This window comes from Falco biarmicus, chromosome 6 (assembly GCF_023638135.1).
Source record: "Falco biarmicus isolate bFalBia1 chromosome 6, bFalBia1.pri, whole genome shotgun sequence".
NCBI lineage: Eukaryota > Metazoa > Chordata > Aves > Falconiformes > Falconidae > Falco > Falco biarmicus.
The window spans coordinates 27486362-27505369 of NC_079293.1; the positions used below are offsets into that span (position 1 = coordinate 27486362).

Sequence of the window (19008 nt, forward strand, 5' to 3'; positions counted from 1 at the left end):
TTAGCCTATTATAGTTGTCAATCTTACCAAATTCAACCTAAAAAATATATTGCGACAAATCATTCCACATCCCGCTGCCTACTGTGTACAGAAGAATCATCCTCTTTAGTAGGGTTTGGATCTGTGTGCCCATTGGATTCAAAACTCTTTGACTATAAAACTTGATGGATTTTTGCCTTGTACAATAAAGGTATCTTTAAAGAGATTATCCTTGACAATATTCAGGAGATATTCTAGTAGAGCACAGGTACTCTTCCCCATTCTTAAACACAAAGCAAACTGTACTGCCAGATTACAGAGCTGTCCTTTGGAATACTATTTAAGCAGCAATAGTGTTAAATGCAGAGAGAGATTCATACCAGCTGTATGTGTGTCTATAAACAAAGAGAGGGCTAGCTACTAATCCAAGTACCCCAGGAACATATGGCTTGACTTGGAAAAGATTTTCCTACTGCAAAATAGAATGGTTTGGACTTATTTCTTCTTTTTTTTTAAGCAAATGATCACAGACGATGAAAATTAAGGCAATTGAGCACCTTTGAAATGCCAGCAGCTCCCACCTCAGTGCATTGCATTGTTGCGATGTCAGGAATGAGCCCCAGGAAGGCTTTCAGTGGCACTGCAGCCGTGCTGCTCTAAGTGCTTACTGCTGACATTGGTGCAGATGAGCCCAAGCTACATGTGAGCAGAAAATCAATTACAGAAACTAGAGAATGGGGAAGGGAGAAAAACAAGTCTCCGGTTATCAAATACCTTTCAAACTATTGTACACTCACAAACCAAGAACATATTTTTCTGCCAGCTTTAAAAAATATCGTTTCTGATTTGGAAGACAAAACTGGATGATGTTTTCTCATTAGGTGTGCATGGTATCCAAAGAAGACATGAGAGTCGCATTGCTGGTTTGTGCCCAAGAAAAAACACAGAGTTCAACACACACATTATCCCTGAAGCATATGTGAGCAGGACTAATGCAAAGATACATGTGCACTATTTAATCTAGGCTTTATTTCACCAGCAACATCTGCATTCTGCTCTTCACCTGCTCTGAAATGAGGTTAATAAGGGCTCCAAAATGGAAAAGCTGGGCCCAGCTCTGTCCCCTCCCTCACCAGATGCAGTAGCAAAATCTCTTTGATGTCAATAGAAACAGAATAAACTGCACTGTTTGTTGGGAAATTCATGTTGCTGTGTTCCAGATACCGTGAAAATCCACCTGGCCTTTTGTCGAGGGTTTCTCTCCTTTTTTATCTACCAGCACAAAACAGCTCTTTCAGACCCTCCGATCACAGTGAGATGTTGTGCAATGGATGAAAACCATGCAGTGTGTCTCCAGCATGATCAGGACGCAGATCACCTCACCTGTTTCTGACTATCTATAAAGTGTGTGTCTGTGCCTGACTTAGCAGACTAGACTTCCATCTGCTAGTCAACAGAGAGGAAGAGAAGCTTCACTAACATGAACTCAGATGTCAAACTTAGGGTGACACAGATCATGCCCTAGCAGTGCTTATTTCTCTTTGATGTCTGCTAAACGTGTCTAGAAAATGAGCGTAGACTTTGAGCAGTTACAGTGCACTGATTTATGTTCTTCCACATCCTCTACCTACTTGTTTTTCTCCCATTTTCATGGCCATGGTTGCAGAGGTCCCTGTTCTTCCTGTATCTTTACTATTTTTAGCCACAGTTATTAAAACTTTTGTCATTATCTATACAGCCAGCTTCCATTTTCCCTGGAACTGCCCACTGCTGTAGACATGTCCCTCTACATGAGATTAGTGATTAATCTCACATGACATCTTGGAATGTAACATAATTTGAGCCATGCACCATGTCTCAAGATCTTGAAATACCAATGCAAATCAGTTACTTTCTACATGCAGATGAGTAGGCCAGTGGAATAAAAGCACTAAAACCTGTTTTGATCTCCTTCTGTCTCCATATTGCATCCAGTTTGGCTCTAACATTTGCTACAGGTTTTTAAATCCTGAGGTAAGAATCACCAAGCTGATACTATAGGACTTCCAAAAGCTGAGCTACTTTTAATATAATAGGCTGGAGGAATAGGAGGAGCTGGGAGAGACAGAGCCTCTGGATATAGCTATACCAAAAGAGATCCAGGAAAATGATAACACAGAGACAGAAAGGATCAAAAGATTTTACAGCTATTGCCGTCAGCTGGATTTCACCTTGTTTCCAGTATTTCATCTCAAAATATTCATCTCATTTCTAAGAAGAATGCTGACCTTGTTAAATATATGCATTTTAATCAATTATTGGCTGATACGGCTATGGTATGATATACACCAGAAAGCATAGCAGGCAAGCAATGAATTTGTACTGTTGGAGCATCCTTGGTATGTGGAGCTTCATGATATCTGAACATTTCATATTTCAACACAAAGATAATGATTTATGTTTTACAATTGCTTAAACCCTTACACATGTGCTTCATGGCTTTACTAACAACAAGCAAAATACAAAGGCCCAATATTATTATTAGGATGAAAACTTTGTATCTATTGAAGCCATTGACCTAAATACATACATAGAGCCACCTAAACGTATTAAGGAAGGTCTACCTTTGAAAATGATACTGCAATGCCAGACCACCTATTTGAGAATATAAAACATACTCCCACACACACAGAGTATCAGTGACACTGATGAATGAGTATTAGCATTTCAATGATGAAATGAGGAGACATGAGTGAACACCACCTGATACTGTAAATAAGCACGCTTCAGAGAGAGGAGGCATAATTTTCTATCTACAATCTAACCATGACCTCAGTCCTGACCTGAAAAGACCACTTTCCCTAGTGATTAGATCAGAGATAATCCCGTTGTGGCATGCACCCAGGTGTGTTGAACTGAGCTGAAGAGGTTTTGTGACAAATACTGAATTTTTAATATTCAAAAGCAGGACCGGGAATATCTTGCAAACTGAACTCAATTTGTGCACAGTGAAAATCCATTATTTTTTACTCTGTTAACCAACCACACCCAAACTTCAGACAGCATATTTTAATACTTTATTGTGCTCCAATTTATTGGCTTTTTTATAAGTATTATTCATTACTAGAACTACTCTGTGATGTTTAAAATTCTGGTCTGTGAAGAAGATTTACATGACGTTTATGCATCCAGAGAATCAGCACACTATTGGGCTGGCTGGTACATGGCATTTTACCGATACAAGTACTCCAATGGTAACTCAAAGTCCCAACTTCAGTACTCAGAAGACCAAATACCATGCTCACAATGGAACTATTGCCTAAACTTGCCGGATATAAAAGTACATTTCATCTCTTGATGCAGATACCCATCCCTGCCAACTCATCTACACAAATTTCAACTCCCTGCCTTCAGACGTTTTTTAACTTCACACACATCAATAACCTCTGATCCCCAGCAGTAATACACTTCAGCACCTGAAATGTTTATCCTTAAAGCATTGAATAGAAAAGAATTATGACCCATGTGTTGCAAGTGAGTAGACAGAATGACCTCTTGCACTCACTCAGGAGGACTGTGTTCTCAACCGAGAAGAAAAACGCATCTTTTAAGTCTCAGATCTCAGCCAGATAAGATATGACCATGAATCTGCAGTAATACATACAAGATTCAGCAGTCAGTGTGCCCGTGCTCTAAAATCAAGGGTGAGCACAACTGTAGCAACTTACCACAATACCTCGATCACACAGCTGAGCTCACAGACTAGCAAGCGGATCAGTAGATGCCGCTTCCTTCCCTTCCCTGCACTGATCTGCAGGGCCACAGACCTCCCTTCTGCTACCTGCAGAGCCTGTGAGCCTGGTGCTGGCTGCAGGTCTGAGATTCACATTCCCTGATCTTTGGTGTTTATTAGCATTTATTTGTTGAGCTGTTTCCATGTGTAAATATCTAGTTATTGCAATGGGATTTTGCACACCCCTATTCTACCAAAACATTTTAAAGTAGCAAGTGCTTTTGCAAGAGTTTCACCTGTGCAGCAGCAGGTAGTTTCAGACTGCTGAGCAGTTTCACCTGATGCAGCACCATGAATATGAAGGTCTGACGAGAACAGTTTCCAATAAGAAGTCACCTAAGTGTTTTTATTTTAAATGTCACTGTCTCAGCTGCACGACACAAATCAATTGTTGTGAAGCATCTCCCATCTATCTGTTCTTAGGGTCGGTTTTCAGAGACACCGCCTCATCTGAGATGAATAAATACATATCTTTTTTAAGTACAGCAATTTCCCCTTACATTGCACTAACCATCAATTTGGTTTCAGTATTACACTTTGTCACTGGATCCAGTAATGGGTCCACTCTCAGGAAAGAACTGAAGCAAGTGAACTGACTTGCGGTGTACTTCTGCACACCAATGAAATATGAGCAATGACAAGCGTAAATTTTAGGTACCTAAAAGAATATATAAAAGTACCATCACAGTCACGCATTCTTCTCATTGTTGTTCAGGCTTGTCAGACACAGTATTTCTTACCACAAATATCAACACTCTCACATCAATATGGAAAGAGAGCTAGGTCCAGAAATACATTGACGACGTCTGGGGAGGAAGCACTCCTCATTCTGTACCTCAGTGCTGCTACTGACCTTCCCTCTGGCTCTGCATCCTTTGAACCACTCTGAATTGTTTATCAAAATCAGAAACGAGGCACAAGTCAATTACCCTCTTAGAGCATAGAGCTCGGAGTCTTGATTACATGTGCAAGAGGAATATTTACTTTTTAATCAGGGTTGACTGTGGGGTGTGGAGGTAAGGCTATTTTGAAGATTAATTAGTTAGTATTTGTACATTGCTTTGAAGATGTGAGATACTAAGTATTTTTATGGTACACAGCTAATGGCCTTAACTCTTTCAGCCATACTGATGTTAAGGCCCTGAAAGGTGGTGCTGAGCTATTACAGAAAAACAAACCATTACATAAACCTTTGGTAGGCTGTATTGACAAAATGCAAAGATGGAATTTACTGTTTCACTCTTCCCTCTCTGCCAAACCCTGCAAGAAAATGGTACATTTTTAAAACATCAGTAGAAGAGGCAGGTAGCTGCATAGCATACACTCTTACCTCCTTTTGATTCACTGTTTGGCTTGGCAAGGATGAGCAGTTTGTATGTTACAAACGCGGTGCATCTGTTCTCATGATATCCTGCTGAAGAAAACCATGAGCTTCTATGTCCATTTTGCAGATAAGGAGCTTTGAAAGATTTAGGATTTTTTTGAAAATTTGAACCTTTCTCCTATCCAGGTGGCTAAATCCCACAATGGGATTTAGGCACGTAAGTATATTCTGGATCTCAGCCTGTGTGATGCGCCCAAGGTCAAGCACAAAATATATCCATCCTGTAAAGGGAGAAAAAAGTTCCAGGTTACTGCTCTAACCACTGCCTTATCCCTCCTTTCCTAAAACAGACAGCTGAGCTCCCATGTTCTGCATCAGGACAGCCATTTCTAAATAAGAGTTCAGGAGTTTAGCTTTTTTTAGTCTCATGAACAGTCAAATCCATACAGAGGATCTGGGGTCATAAGGAGACATAAACACAACCCCTTTCTTAGGCAAGCACAGACTAGGAAATCACAGAGGACGTTCAAACTTCGGGATGTACCAACTGCATCCCTTCTGTATACCCCACAGCAGCTGGCCAGAGCGCAGTATCAAACCCCAGGAGGAAAGTGGCTATTCTGTCAGCCACAGTGCTGGTGTGCATCTGCCACTGTGAGAAGGGGAGATTATGAAAACAGGAAAAACAATAAGGGTGGCACACTGGTGCCCGTCTGATATTCCAAGATCCATCCTCAGGAAAGTTAAGAGGCCTCTTGGCATATGGCTTCAGCTGAGACTATGGGCAAGATAAAGCCCTAAGGTCTCCAGCTGAAAATACAGATGACAAATAAAGAGAAATTTCTGGAGGAGAGAGAATGGAGTGAGCCACCATGCATGTAACTGGCATTTCAAATCAGATAACAAATGGGAATCTTGTTATCATCAATTACAACAAAGCATAATGTCACATAAAAGCTCTAAAACGTAAAAGAGGCAAGGTCCTTTGACTGAATATGCTCTAGCTCCATCCAGCACAAATTACAAAGGCTGGAAAACTAAGCAGTTTCTTACAGGATCAGGTATTATGCGAAGTGTTCAGGATTTGGGTTAATGAATACAGCGTTCTCCCAGATGTTCCATCATTGTTCCAGAGTGGGAGGAAAGCTGGCTGCAGACCAAATCAATTTTTTATATTCCTCTTAGATAGTGCCAGACACTAAGATTTCATCAGTGTAACATCTGAGGCACAGAGACAACGCATCATGGTTGGATAACCCTATATTCAATCCATTTTGCTGAAGACAGGACAAATAAACTAAGAATCAGAACATTCAATGAGTCATATCAAAGGTATAAATTGAAAGTCAACACTTGTACTGCATATAATCTAGCTGAAAAAGAATTTATAGTCTGGAATTTCCCATTTAAACATTGCTGCTGCTTCTTGCAGATATACTCCAAATGCTAACTTTAAACACTGCCAGTCCTTTCAAGTTGGGTTTTCTGCTTACTTTATAATATCTTCAGGATGCACATCCTTCTCCAGGGTAATGGAGAGTTTGAGAAAATAAATTAATTGCTAAAAATGCTTAGTTTGCTTAGAAAAAGCACACCATTTAGTTTTTACTAAGGAACCAAAAATCAGTTTAATTTTTATTTTTTTTTTGACATATCATCCTTCCTTGTAAGCAGAATTAAACAAGGAAGTTTTTGGGATGTGCAGAAACAGAGATCACTAGAGACAGAAAAAGGCAGTCAGCATAACACTCTAGAAATGCCTAAGAGGTGATGACAGGAATAAAGAGAATCAACATCTATGCTGGCCAACAGAAACCCACCACAAGAAATAAACCAAACTTTTCAAAAAATACACAGAAATTAATAATCATTTGCAAGTTCACATTGAGTGCATGGCTGATCCTCATGCTGAGCAAGAGGCAAGCTGATGTCAGGGAAGAGGGTGTACTTGGGGAATGAGTTTCAAGTCTGAGACTTAAAAGCAGACTGGATGAGGACTGCGATTAAAAAGCTAAGATCCAGTTCAGTTACACTAATCTGATTTGGTCTGCATTTCTGCTTAAACTGGTCACTTAGCCTTAAGGACTGTGCACGTGTGTGTGTGCGCGCGTGCTTGCTGGTGCGCACACATCCATGAGACCTAAACACCTGCACAGATTCTTTTAGACCCTCTAAAAGGAGGTCAGCAGTGAGCACTCACTGGGCATGAAACAACATTAAACTATAAAATGCTCCCTGCCTGGTGTTGGCAAGGATTTCAGTTTGGGGGGACAATCAAATATCTGGGAGTACTGTAGATACATTCCCCACAAGTATTTGACACAGTGCTTCATAAGTACCCTTTCTCAACAGACACATCTGGGGTCACATAAAAGGAGAGAAAACAAGAAGGAGAGGAGATGCCACGAGGCTGCTGCCCACGACTGTGTCCTGCCTGTGATCCTCTTTAAACCCAAGGATCAAACCAGGAGTGCAGCAAAATGCCTCTGCAGCTTCAGGGACTCAACAGAGCCCAGAATGAGCGAGCTACTGCATCATGGTGAACTCGTGGTACATGGAAGACAGGAGGTGGGGGGCAGCCGACTGAGCACCACGCTTGGAGCACAAGCCCAGCATTTAGCTTGTGCTAAACTTAAGGCTGCACCTTCTCCAGAGTCAGCAATGCCACAAATCAGGACAGTAAAAATTAAAATACACAGCATTGCAAATTCAGGGAAATGTACCTTGTTTGAGTATACCAGATGAAATTCAGCCAGAACACAGAGCTTACAGGATCTTTCTTTTTTTTTTTTTTTTTTTTTTTTGGGGGGGGGGGAGGGTGCAGGACCACCAAAAAAAAAACCCCAACCCTTTAAACTTTAAGGGGACCAAGAAATACTAACCTTCATCTATGTCCCATACAAAATCTTCCACTCCATCAGTTGCAGAAACATGACATGTAAGTGAAAGAGTATTGACTTGTTCTTAAAGGAACAAATAATTTGCATAATATAAAATACTAGTTTTGTGAAGTCTGTTTCTGTGTGTGTGACAAGGTGACAAGTTGATAAAGAGCGAAATGTATTCTTGGAAATTCAGACTTCAGATCTTGTTGATAATAGGTGAAAAACTTGAACTGAATATATTAACCTGGGGAATATCCTGTCTTTTTAGCCGAAACCATGTTCTTGTCTACCTGCTTTTGCTTAAATAGATCTTGAATTTCCATTCAGCCCTGGCTTGTTTGGGTTTTTTTCTTTTTAAGTAATTATTTACAAATTAGATTTCTTGAGAGTAAACTATCAGAGGAGGCACACTCCCCTCTCTTCAAATGTATGCAATAGATCTAATTATTTTTCTGTAAAACTACAAACAACCTTCTAAATAATGACAATCATTAGAAAACATTAGGGTCTGTCACTTATAATCTCTGCCAACTGCTGATAACATTTTATTACTGCTTAGAAAGGTTGATTAAAGCTTGTAATAGATTTAGTGAGGGTGAAAGATTAACAAAAAGGTATTTATGATAGAGACACTAAAACATAATATGTTCTCAGCAAACACTCAAAAAAACCCAGCCCTGTGACATTTATAGATGTTGCTCAAGACGCAGTTTTTCATCTGAACAATGAAACCGATAAGAAGTTTCTACATGCTGGGGGGGGGGGGGGCGGGGGAACTAAAAAAAAAAACAACCGAGAGAGAAAGGGAGAAGAGCACATTACCTTTATAAGTCTCATGTCAAGGCAAGCGAGAAAGTGCTTTCCAAAAATAAAACAGTTAAAACCCCTGAGTAAGTTCCTGGGACTGTTCCTGTTTGACCATTTGGACAATCTCCTTTGAAACTAAGGCAATGGAAAATAAAGGAACAGTTTATATCAGAAGGTGGTGACTAATGGGCATCTATTTATGCCTGGCCTTGGAGGAGGCTGTTACTCACATCCCTCAGTCCACCCACCCCATACCGCTACTTGAGGGGACAGAAACCACGTGGGGCTGCGCACTGTAGAGGACAGCAACTGAATGCACCACAGCTGGCACTCTGTGATGGGCTGGCAAGGTGGGCATCAGAGCTTTCCTTCTGCTCACCTTTCACTGGGGGCAGGTGCAGCCAACAACAAGCTAGCAGCTCTGAAAAGCATGTTTCAGTATGGAGTTGTTACAAAGGATGAAGAGAACTGCAAGAAAGAGCATGTGGAAGCACCCATATCCCTCCCCAGCAGCAAGGTCCACCAGCCTCTGGAGCTGCCAACCTTGCAAAGCATTGGTGCCTCAGGCAAAAACATGCGTTCCTGTGGCGCAGTACAGTCTCCCTGAAACATTTGATCATCTGTCCACTCATAGGGGCCACTTGCAAGCATTAATTTAATGGACTGCAGGCTCAGCTTGCTTCTCGCTTCAGAGCAGCCTCTGCTGAGGTCAGCCATGAAAGACCCGGTGCAGCTGAGAAGCAGGTGCCCAAACTCAGCCGTTACAAGCTCAAGCCAAGGATGTGAATGCATATGCCATGGAAGGAAGCTTCAGCTGTCCTCGCTCAGTTCTGACCTTCAGCTGACTGCTCTGCCTGTCTCCACCCACCTAGTCAAGAAAATAGAGTAGGAGGTTCATCTGGCTTCCACAAGCCTGTGGCTTGCCTTAGTAAAATAAACTCAGGTCTGTTCTCATAAACTGTGGTGAGTCAGAGGATGCTGAGCATCCCCACACAGACAGGGAGCAGGACAAGTCTCCAGGAGTGAGCTGGAGCAGGCAGCAGGGGGGCTAACTGGTTTGGACTGCCTACCTTAAGCCAACACAGAAAGACTAGATGACCTCCCAAGGTCTTTTCCGACCTGACTCTGTAACACCCTCCATGAATTATCTTCTCTCTCGTTTTTTCGAAAACTATGGGCCAATATTTAACAGCACTCACCACTGACCAGCCAATACCACAGAAATCATTTACCAGGAATAAGCGATCGGCCAAATCACAGCCAAAACCAAACACATTTGAAAATAAAAACAATTCCTGCACTGTGCAAATCTATAGCCAGATATACATGTAAACACATTAATGTGTGGCTCATCAGAGAGGTCAAACTGTGGTGAAGCAGAATGAGCTTGTGGTTAATTTGAGCAGAGAGCCACCGTCTGCAGCCTGTGAAAATGTTTGTAAGTTAAAGTACTGCAAAGTGGGTGACAGATTACAGAACCTGTGAACGCAAGTCAGCCTGTCCCGAACCGTTCCTCAAATGCACTGCACGGGTGACACTCACTTGGAGGATGACTCACAGCTTTCATGTTGAAAAGTGGAAATTTCTTTTTAATGTCAAATGATGGTCAAAACTAAGGTAGTTAGTTATCTCGGAAGACGTAAACCCAGATCTGTCCCAGGTTTAACCATAGTCCATTGTATCACAGCCAACACATGAACCCAAACACATCTTCCGAGATTAAGTTATACAGTGATTTTTTTCTCACTCATTCTTTCATACCTGGGAGATAAACGTAGCCTTGGAAGAAATATTTCCAGGCTATATAAAGATACACAAAAAGCAATAAATACAAACAAAAAATCTCATATTTATGTGTTGATGTAGTGAGTCAGAATAAATATGACAACTTTACCTGAGAAGTTAGAGTCTTGAAAACAAACCCCGCATGTTTGGCAACAGGCACAGACAATTTTTAAAAGAAATACCAAAAATAAGCTTAGCAACATACTTTGCAACTCCCACAGGTAAGCCTCATTCACCCAGACAGACTCACCAAAGTCAAGAAAAAAGAAGAATCCTGTAACATTGGGTGCTGAGCATCCCTCATGCCCTGTATTCCACATGCTGCCTGTATCCCACTAAGCTGCCCGCTGAAACCTGCTCCTACAAGGCTAACCTGCTCAGGCAGCAATATTTCTCCTGGAAACAATAACAAATTAGAAGTTCAGCAAAGGCTGGCATAGTGAGCTAAAGCCACAGAGCACACAAAGGAAAGACCGGGACAGGCACACTTTACTTCCAGCATTTATACGCTGGCTGCCAGCACAGCCAGGATGTGACCTATTGTACTATGGCAAGAACCTGCACCGCATCAGGGAGTGATGGTGTGAAGCTGACAGGCTCCTCTACCTCCCTAGTGATGCTGTTGCTGAACCCTGTGGCACCTGAATAACTTGAATACAATCCAGAAAGATGATCTTTCTACCAGGGCAACAAGAATGACAAGTGGATTGCAAAAGACACTGCTAACACTTGATTGAAGCTATGGAAAATTAATTCTACATAGTCTGAACCATCTTGTAGCAGACAACGGACAGAGTACTTCCACCTGGCTGAACTTCTGGTTTGACTATGACAAACTTAGTCATAGAAGAAATTGAGTAAAATTCTGAAAGCTGAAGAGTATGTCCAACACACATTTAATTAAAAGATAAAGAGAAGATCAGAAGAACCATGAAAGCCATGAAAATTTCCATACTGTCAGCGGGTGAACAAAGCTAAATATCCTAACTTCTAGTTCATCACATGTGAAAGCAGAAGATTAGCAAAGAAATCAGGATAGGCTGGACTTAGGGGTTTTGACCCCCAACCTCAGATAGAGGCAATATTTCAATTTTTGCCTCCCAGTTAGAAGATACCACAGCACAAATTCACATAAAAACATTGTTATTTTGTCTATATCTCATTGATTCAATGAAAAAATTTTGGTGATAGGTATTCTTGCTTTTTTTGGATTTAAAACCAAATGTTAGCAAGTCAGAGGTTAAACCATGACTTTTTATCAAACCTCTTTGCTCTTTCATGCCAGAGAATTCTTCTTTCTTCTAGCTTGGGAAAGAGCTTCATAGGCAGAGCTATGGCTAGTACTAAACACATTCAGAGAAATGGCATCCTTTCCTTTTTTTTTTTTTTTATTTGATAGTATAGACATTTTAGGAAAAGATGCTGACTTTCACAAATGAAACAAATATATTCAAGAAGCAACAGAATAATCACACTTATCAGGACTATGACCTCAAATTTTTGCCTCTTCTTCTAGTGTAGCAGCATTTCCCACATCTCAGGTATCACACATTCCCTAATGGCGTGTCTCAAGCTGGGAAGCAGTAGGTAACATGGCTTTCTGTATGTCATACCTGGTGGAGTTTATAAGAAAATAAATGGAACCTTCATTCTCCAGATTCTACTGGTAAATGACCAGGGTTTTATTTTATCTTTCCCTGAGCTCAATTCGGCATCCCTTGAAGTCAGTGAGAATTTTTTCACTGGGTGTTGAAATAAAACATAACGAATCAAAAATTATCCACACTTGCTTGATAGCTGGGAGTTCTGTTATGTTTCACAGGTATCAGGAGATCTTTCTGTTATGTTAATCAGTTTTATTTTTTTCTACTGCTCTGCATCCACTCTGTGCATGCAGCCAAATTTCCAGCATAATTTTTCTGTTACAGGCAAGGGATCATTCTTCTAGAGAGGTTTCCTTTCTCTTGGTGGCATCTTAGCTTTTGACAAAGTCAATGCTCTTTGAGGAGTTAGGACCTAGGACCTGCAGGGCAGGAATAAATTTCCTAGAATAAATCACTGCTAGGGTTGGTGGGACAGGCCCTGGATGGTAAAGCTCCTTCGTTCTCAGCCCAGGGAGCCCCCTGCCTCTCCTGGCCCCCAGACACTACAGTGCCCTGGCAGCATCTTCTCTTGAAATAACTCACATTAATCTTCTGCTTGAAATGGTAAAAAGCTCCAAAAATCTGATGGTCCTATTATCCTTCCTGAGGAAAAATAATTTAATTTGAAATACTTCTTTATGATTACTTTCTTCTCTAAGTTACTCCAATTTCATGAGTTAACAGTATGTAACTTAGCTCCCGACCTTGAAGTAAATCTGATTCATCAGCAGCAATCTTATCTATCTCCCTCCTGCAAACAGAGTCCAGAAGCAAATTGGTCAGAAAAGCATAGAAGAATTCATATGTGCATCAAATATGTTCACTCCTGCAGGAACTACCGAACACCTTTCAATATAAAAGATGCAGAGCTCTCAAAGGAAAGCTAAAGCATGTTACCTGCTTTTTATGTGCTCCCCAAGAGCCTGCACTGTGAACTGGCCTAACTCCTTCAAATGCAAATGTCCCTTAATAGGCCAGGTGCAGACATTCCTTATCCTCTACTGATCTATCAGTAAATCATTAATCCACAGAGGAGCAAAACACTCCTGCTTACCAAGACAAATCTCAGTGTGAAGTTTTTCCAGGCTCCAAATTTCCTATTTCAAATCAATGTATCCGTTGACAACCACAGCTGATGCAAATGTTTACGTGTGATCTGTGCTTTTGGGGTGACTGATGGACCCCAGCTTCTCCCAGAGGGTTACCATGAGCCTGATGTTACATGGCCACCGGGACTGGAGCAAGAGCAGAAAGGGTCCCTGTTGTCAGGTGTAAGAGGATCAAGCCTTTGATGGCTCTTCATAGTTTTAGACCACTGGAATCTGCATCATCCTCAACAAAGGGTCTGAACAGGTGTATGCTTCCACCAGATTCTGCCAGATATTTATTAATACAACATAACAAAAGGGAAAAATCCACAACAGAATCTAAGCCTAAGGATGTCTTAAACTTCAGCATCTCCAGGTCACCTTCTAAAAAACGCCAGGGACAGCCAAATGGGCTGCTGACTTGGACAGCCTGAGAATGCAGCTCCTGCATGAAGCTGAATGAAGGGCAGGTGTGGCGAGTATCAAAAAGAAAACTCGGCTCTGCTGTGTCTGCAACCAGGGCCTCAGCCTGCACACCACCCTGCCCCAGTCCCGCCACCAGTCATCTCTAACCAGATCCTGCACCGAAGTGTGCTGAACGAGGAACTGCTGGCGCTGAGTCACTCTGTTTGGGACTGGCCCCACATATAAAAACATTTTGGTTATTGATCTAAAGATTCATGACTCACAGGCTCAATATAGCACCGGGTTTAAAAGACTGCTTTGTTCTTGGAAGTGACACATAAGGCCTCCTCGGGGCACCAGCCCTCCTCTGTGACACCTGCTCCCTCAGAAGAAACTTCACAAGGAGTTGAAGAGATGCCCAAAAATGAATCAACAAGGGAAGTCCACCCTTTTCCAGCTCACAAGGCTTGGATGAGGCAATGTCATCCACGTTGTGGTGTCACAGAGGATTATCATGATGTCTCTTCTCACTTTATAGCAGACGAATCTGAGGTCCCCAGGGACCGTTCACTACATGAAGCTCTGTCTAATCAAACACTTTAGACCAGAAGATCTCAAGTCAGATTCTTTACACATAAAAATGCGACCTTGACCTGAACAAGTACTTACTTCCTAGAGCCACAGAAATATGTAGGGGGCAAACTTCAAGGATCTCATCAAATTTGTACATGGAAGCGGTAACAGCTGCAAGTGACCTTTCATGGTGTTCAGTCATTTACAGAAAATACAAGAGCATACTCTTCCAGTGTACTCTAGCACACTTTCCTTGCCTGGGGAAATTCATTTTGGAAGTGTGATATCTCTTTGAATTAACTGGCACCAGTTTTGTAATCAAGCACTGTTGAGCCAACAGGAAGACAAGGACTTACGGTATTTTAGTGTGGAATGCACACAAAACCCAAAAAATTGGCCCACTGTGCTATAAAAGACCACAATACATGCACTCATTCATACAAAAATTAAGTATATAATCACACGATGAGCAAAGGACTTCATATGATGGTATACAAATTTAAAACACATACAACCCTATTTAAATAAACTGCACACTGTGCTAGATTCCAAAAAAGATGAAGTTACAATAATTGTCACTTTCAGTTTTATATAATTTCCCAAATAAAAATGTGAGAGTTGCCATTAACTAGCACTGACAATGCACATACAGTACACACATTTGTCAATTTCATTAACCTTCCAAATTAGGTATTCACAGGGAGCTAATGGCAGCATAACACATCATTACAATATTCAATGCAATTTCATGGATATTATGTATAGGGAGAAATTTTAGGCTCTCTTGTCCTTACAGCTGTTAGAAAATATTATACTTTGCAAATATCCCATTAGGGATAGGCAAATGCTAAGTAGCAGAATCTGAATAGCATGAATTATGTCCCACTCTCCCGCCTCTCCTCGTCAGGAACAGGGTCCCTCTATTTGTGTCATATTTGGCCATAAGTAAGGCATACAAATCATCTGCCTGGACTTTCCACCCTCCATACCATTGCTATTACAGCTCTCGCAGCTGAATTGGGATCCACAAGGTTTGGGCTTAATTTACCCATTAACTTTCTTTCTGACCTTGGGCAAATCACTTAATTCCTTGCATCTACAACAATTCCTTGCTTCACAGTGCAGATAAAATCTATCATGGATCATGAGGGACTGAAATACCAGCAGAAGGGTTACCATCCTCCTCATAACTCATAAGGGGGGAAAAAAGGTTTTATTAGAATGAGAAGAGGGGGTCTTCCAGCTGGGAATGAGAGTGGGAAGGCACTGGCTATGAGAAGAAAAGTCAAATGTGGGCAGGTGTGGGAAGGAGAAGAAAACAAGTTACTTTGAATTATCTAAAGTAAGAGTATTTTGGTGATGAGATGGGAGAAGACACTCAGAAGAGAAGCAAAATGGAAGGAACTTAAGTGAAAGGAAGATTTTCAGGAAATCAGAACGTGGGCAGAAGTAACTTTGTAACACACAAAACAGATAGATGTCATAGCACTGTACACCTCAGAAAATAACATGTTCTTACCAACAGCAAAAGGATATGAAAGGAAAAGATAGTCTTGCATGACCAGAAAAGGAAGCGAATGACAGAAATAATTTTTTTCAGCTTTGATGTATTTTGAAGGGGTTTTGTCTCTGAGCTACTTTGAATTCCACAAACCAGTCACCTGTGAGTCAAATGAGCAGGACTGGACCTCAAGGAGATTGCTCTAGCATCAGCAGAGAATCCTTAACTCTGAGGTTACCAAAAATACTTGCCTCTCTTGAATTAGAAGGACTTTACTAAATGTATGCGGTATAATAAATTACCAAACTTTTTCCTTTTGACGAGCAATAAAGTGTTTAAAACATAGCCACACATCCATGTGTAATCGAGAAGGACAACAAATTCCCATGCAAGCCACCCCCTACAGTAATGGTGGAGGTTTCCTGAAGCAATTTTAACTAAGCTTTGCCTTTACACTTGATGCCATTTTCCCTGCAGGTCCTAAGCAGAGCTCAGTACAGGTTCTGTTCACCTTGTCAAACAGGACTAGAGATAAGTGGCCCTGTAGCTCACCAAAGAAAAACTGTGTTTTCTGTAGGTGGCGGCACAGCAAGCAGTGTTAGCAGCAGCCCTTCCTCATTGTTTCTAACCCAGTTGGCTATGTTGCACCCTACAATATCTGAAGTTCTCTATTCATAGGAAATGCTTTGGACTGTCCGGCTTTGCAACAGCCAGCTTGTGTTAATTTGAATCACTTTGGTTTGCTTTTCTCACTGTTGCTCTCACTGCCAAGGGCTGTCAAAACACATTGTCCTGCTTTCAGAAAAAAGCCACATACTGTTTCATGGAGAGATACAAAACACAGCTGATAAAACTACACGGAAGAGTTCAGCTGTCTTCCTAATCTATTAATTTAAATAGCATTCTCCTATAGAAATGAAGCAGTTTTATGTTAAGTTAATTTATCTTTTTTCCCTTCCATACGGAGGCCCTGTTTCACTTTGCCACTTCCTTTTGTGTTTAGTTTTTTGTTTTAGCTCAGTTTCCCATTTTGGAGATTTGACGTCATCCAGAGTACCAGTAAAGCAAGATGTTAGCCATCTTCCTTTCATCAGAGTTGAGTTATCCATCCAACCAGTGCTGGTGGTTTACAAAGTTAGCTATACGGGTAGCCTTCCATTGCTCTTGTCTTGACTTTCTGTTATAACATACAGATAAAATGCAGAACAAACGGGTGACTCTGCATCTCCAACAATATGGAGAAAAAAAAATGAAGTAAGGTTCCAGCCTGTTTAAATTCTGGCCAGCACAAAAATGTCTGATAATTAGGGGGAAAAAAACAGTAAAATAAATATATTTTTATTCTTATAGTTGCGGATTTACCACAGACAAAAAAAGAATAAGCTGTGACACAGGAGAGTGGAAATATTTTTAATAAGATGCTGTGCCAATTTGGCTTGTTATTCCTATACATAAAGTATCCTGGTGTCCTTTAAATTAAAAAAAAAAAAGTTCAAGCTGGACAGAAGTGCCAGCAAATGTTATAAACCAGTGGATAGTGGGTGGGTGGTGTGAAAACGTTTCATAACTGCTAACAGCAACCCTGTTGTGAACCAAACAGCTGTGCGCAGAACACAGGTGTGCTAGCACAACAAGGGCTATTCATGCCTTCCCACAGGGTGCTGGCCAGGTTTGCAGAGCCACAGCTGACCACATAAAGCATCAGGGATGGAAAAGACTGAGTGAAATGTCCACTAAAAGTGTAAACACCGGATGCCACACAGGCACGCGCACACACGCACACACACACATATGTTTTTAGTCCGTTCCGTTTGGTACTGAAATGAAAAGGGGCAAGGAAAGCCTATTCTGCTGTGGGAAGCAGAGAATATAATGACGTAGGAAGTTAATAGGAATGTTATGTGTATGGAAAGATAGGCAGGTAAGAAAGTACTGGGATTTGGCACAAGCCAAAATATTCATAATTTAATTGGCTCTGTCGTGCCAATAAATCTTTCCAACATTGTATTCAAGACATTTGTAATTAAAGAAAATTTAGAAAAGATCCCAAACAATGCTATCAGAAGGGTTACAGATCCTCTTTTCTTGTACAGAACCTCCAAGAGAGAAGATCAATTTCAGGAAAGTAAAATATTATGCTTAAAAATTAAAATCATTTACCTTTCACTCTGCATAAAGTGTTTTTGCAGCTTTTCTTCCACAAATATCAGTGCAGTAAAAGGTTGGGGGGGGAGGGTTGAGTTTTGTTTCCTTTTTTTTTTAAGCAGGATTCTTATAAGATGGTTTAAAAAACAATTGATGTGGAAAGGAATGGTAATTAGGAATCCCTGAGTTCTAATTCTCGATACAGAAATTCTGCTTTGGGCATTTCAATTGAACACACAAGGAAATATTACAATTTAGTTACAAAAGGTAGAAATCCTTTGCAGAAAAGCAAAGGATTACCTGCCTGAGTAGATCTTCTCTATCTATTGCACCTATTAAGAAAATGAAATTATTTGTTAAAAACACCATCTCTAGATACAATATTTGTGTCCAGATAGTACACATCAGGAACGAATGCTTTCCTGTTCTAAGTATATAAAAGCCACCTTTCATTAAAAAAACATGGCAATGAAAGTTCAACATAGTATAACATATGATGCTGACTAATATCTCCACATTTGAAATTCTCACCAGCCAGTCCAAGGTGAAATCCCACATGACGCCAGCTTTGACATGGCAAAGCCCTGCCTGATTCCTACCAGTGCTGGTATTCCTGGATTCATTTCTGCTTTCAAACCAAAGTACAAGCTACCAAGACTGAACAGGGTTGCTGTGCCAGCTAATAAAGCTAATGATGAAGTGATCCTATGAACCTAGAAAATCTTCAGTTCTCCAAGTACCCTTTTGCACGAACAAAGTGAAGAACACTAGTTTCTCTCTCGTATGAAAGACCAGTTTCAAAGGTATTTAAATATCGAACAAAAAATCTTGCTCCTAGCAGATGCAGGGCCTCGGTACAACAGTTAGAAATGCGTAACAGCAGTGACAAAGATACGTTCCCCACGTGGCTGCAGCCGCACACTTTTGGCTCCCGATGACAGTGACCTAGATGTGTATCTGCCCAACGTTCGGAGTGTGGCTGTTCCACTGCTATTAGCAGCAGCTAGTGGTCAGCCTCCCTGAACCACGCTTCAGAAAACAGCATGTACAAGCCGTGCTGTTTACACGTTATGGCTACTATCTGGGGTAAACTGAACATCC

At 41.0% G+C, this 19008-nt stretch overlaps 1 long non-coding RNA gene across 2 annotated transcripts in view; it reads right to left on the minus strand.

Annotated features, from left to right (window-relative positions):
- The window catches only part of LOC130151849 (uncharacterized), a 73917-nt gene extending 68567 nt beyond the window's left edge, over positions 1 to 5350 (minus strand). For both annotated transcript variants that reach the window (XR_008822745.1, XR_008822744.1), the window contains exon 1: positions 5082 to 5350. This is a non-coding gene — a long non-coding RNA (uncharacterized LOC130151849). The remainder of the gene's footprint in view (positions 1 to 5081) is intronic.
- Positions 5351 to 19008: the final 13658 nt, after the last annotated feature.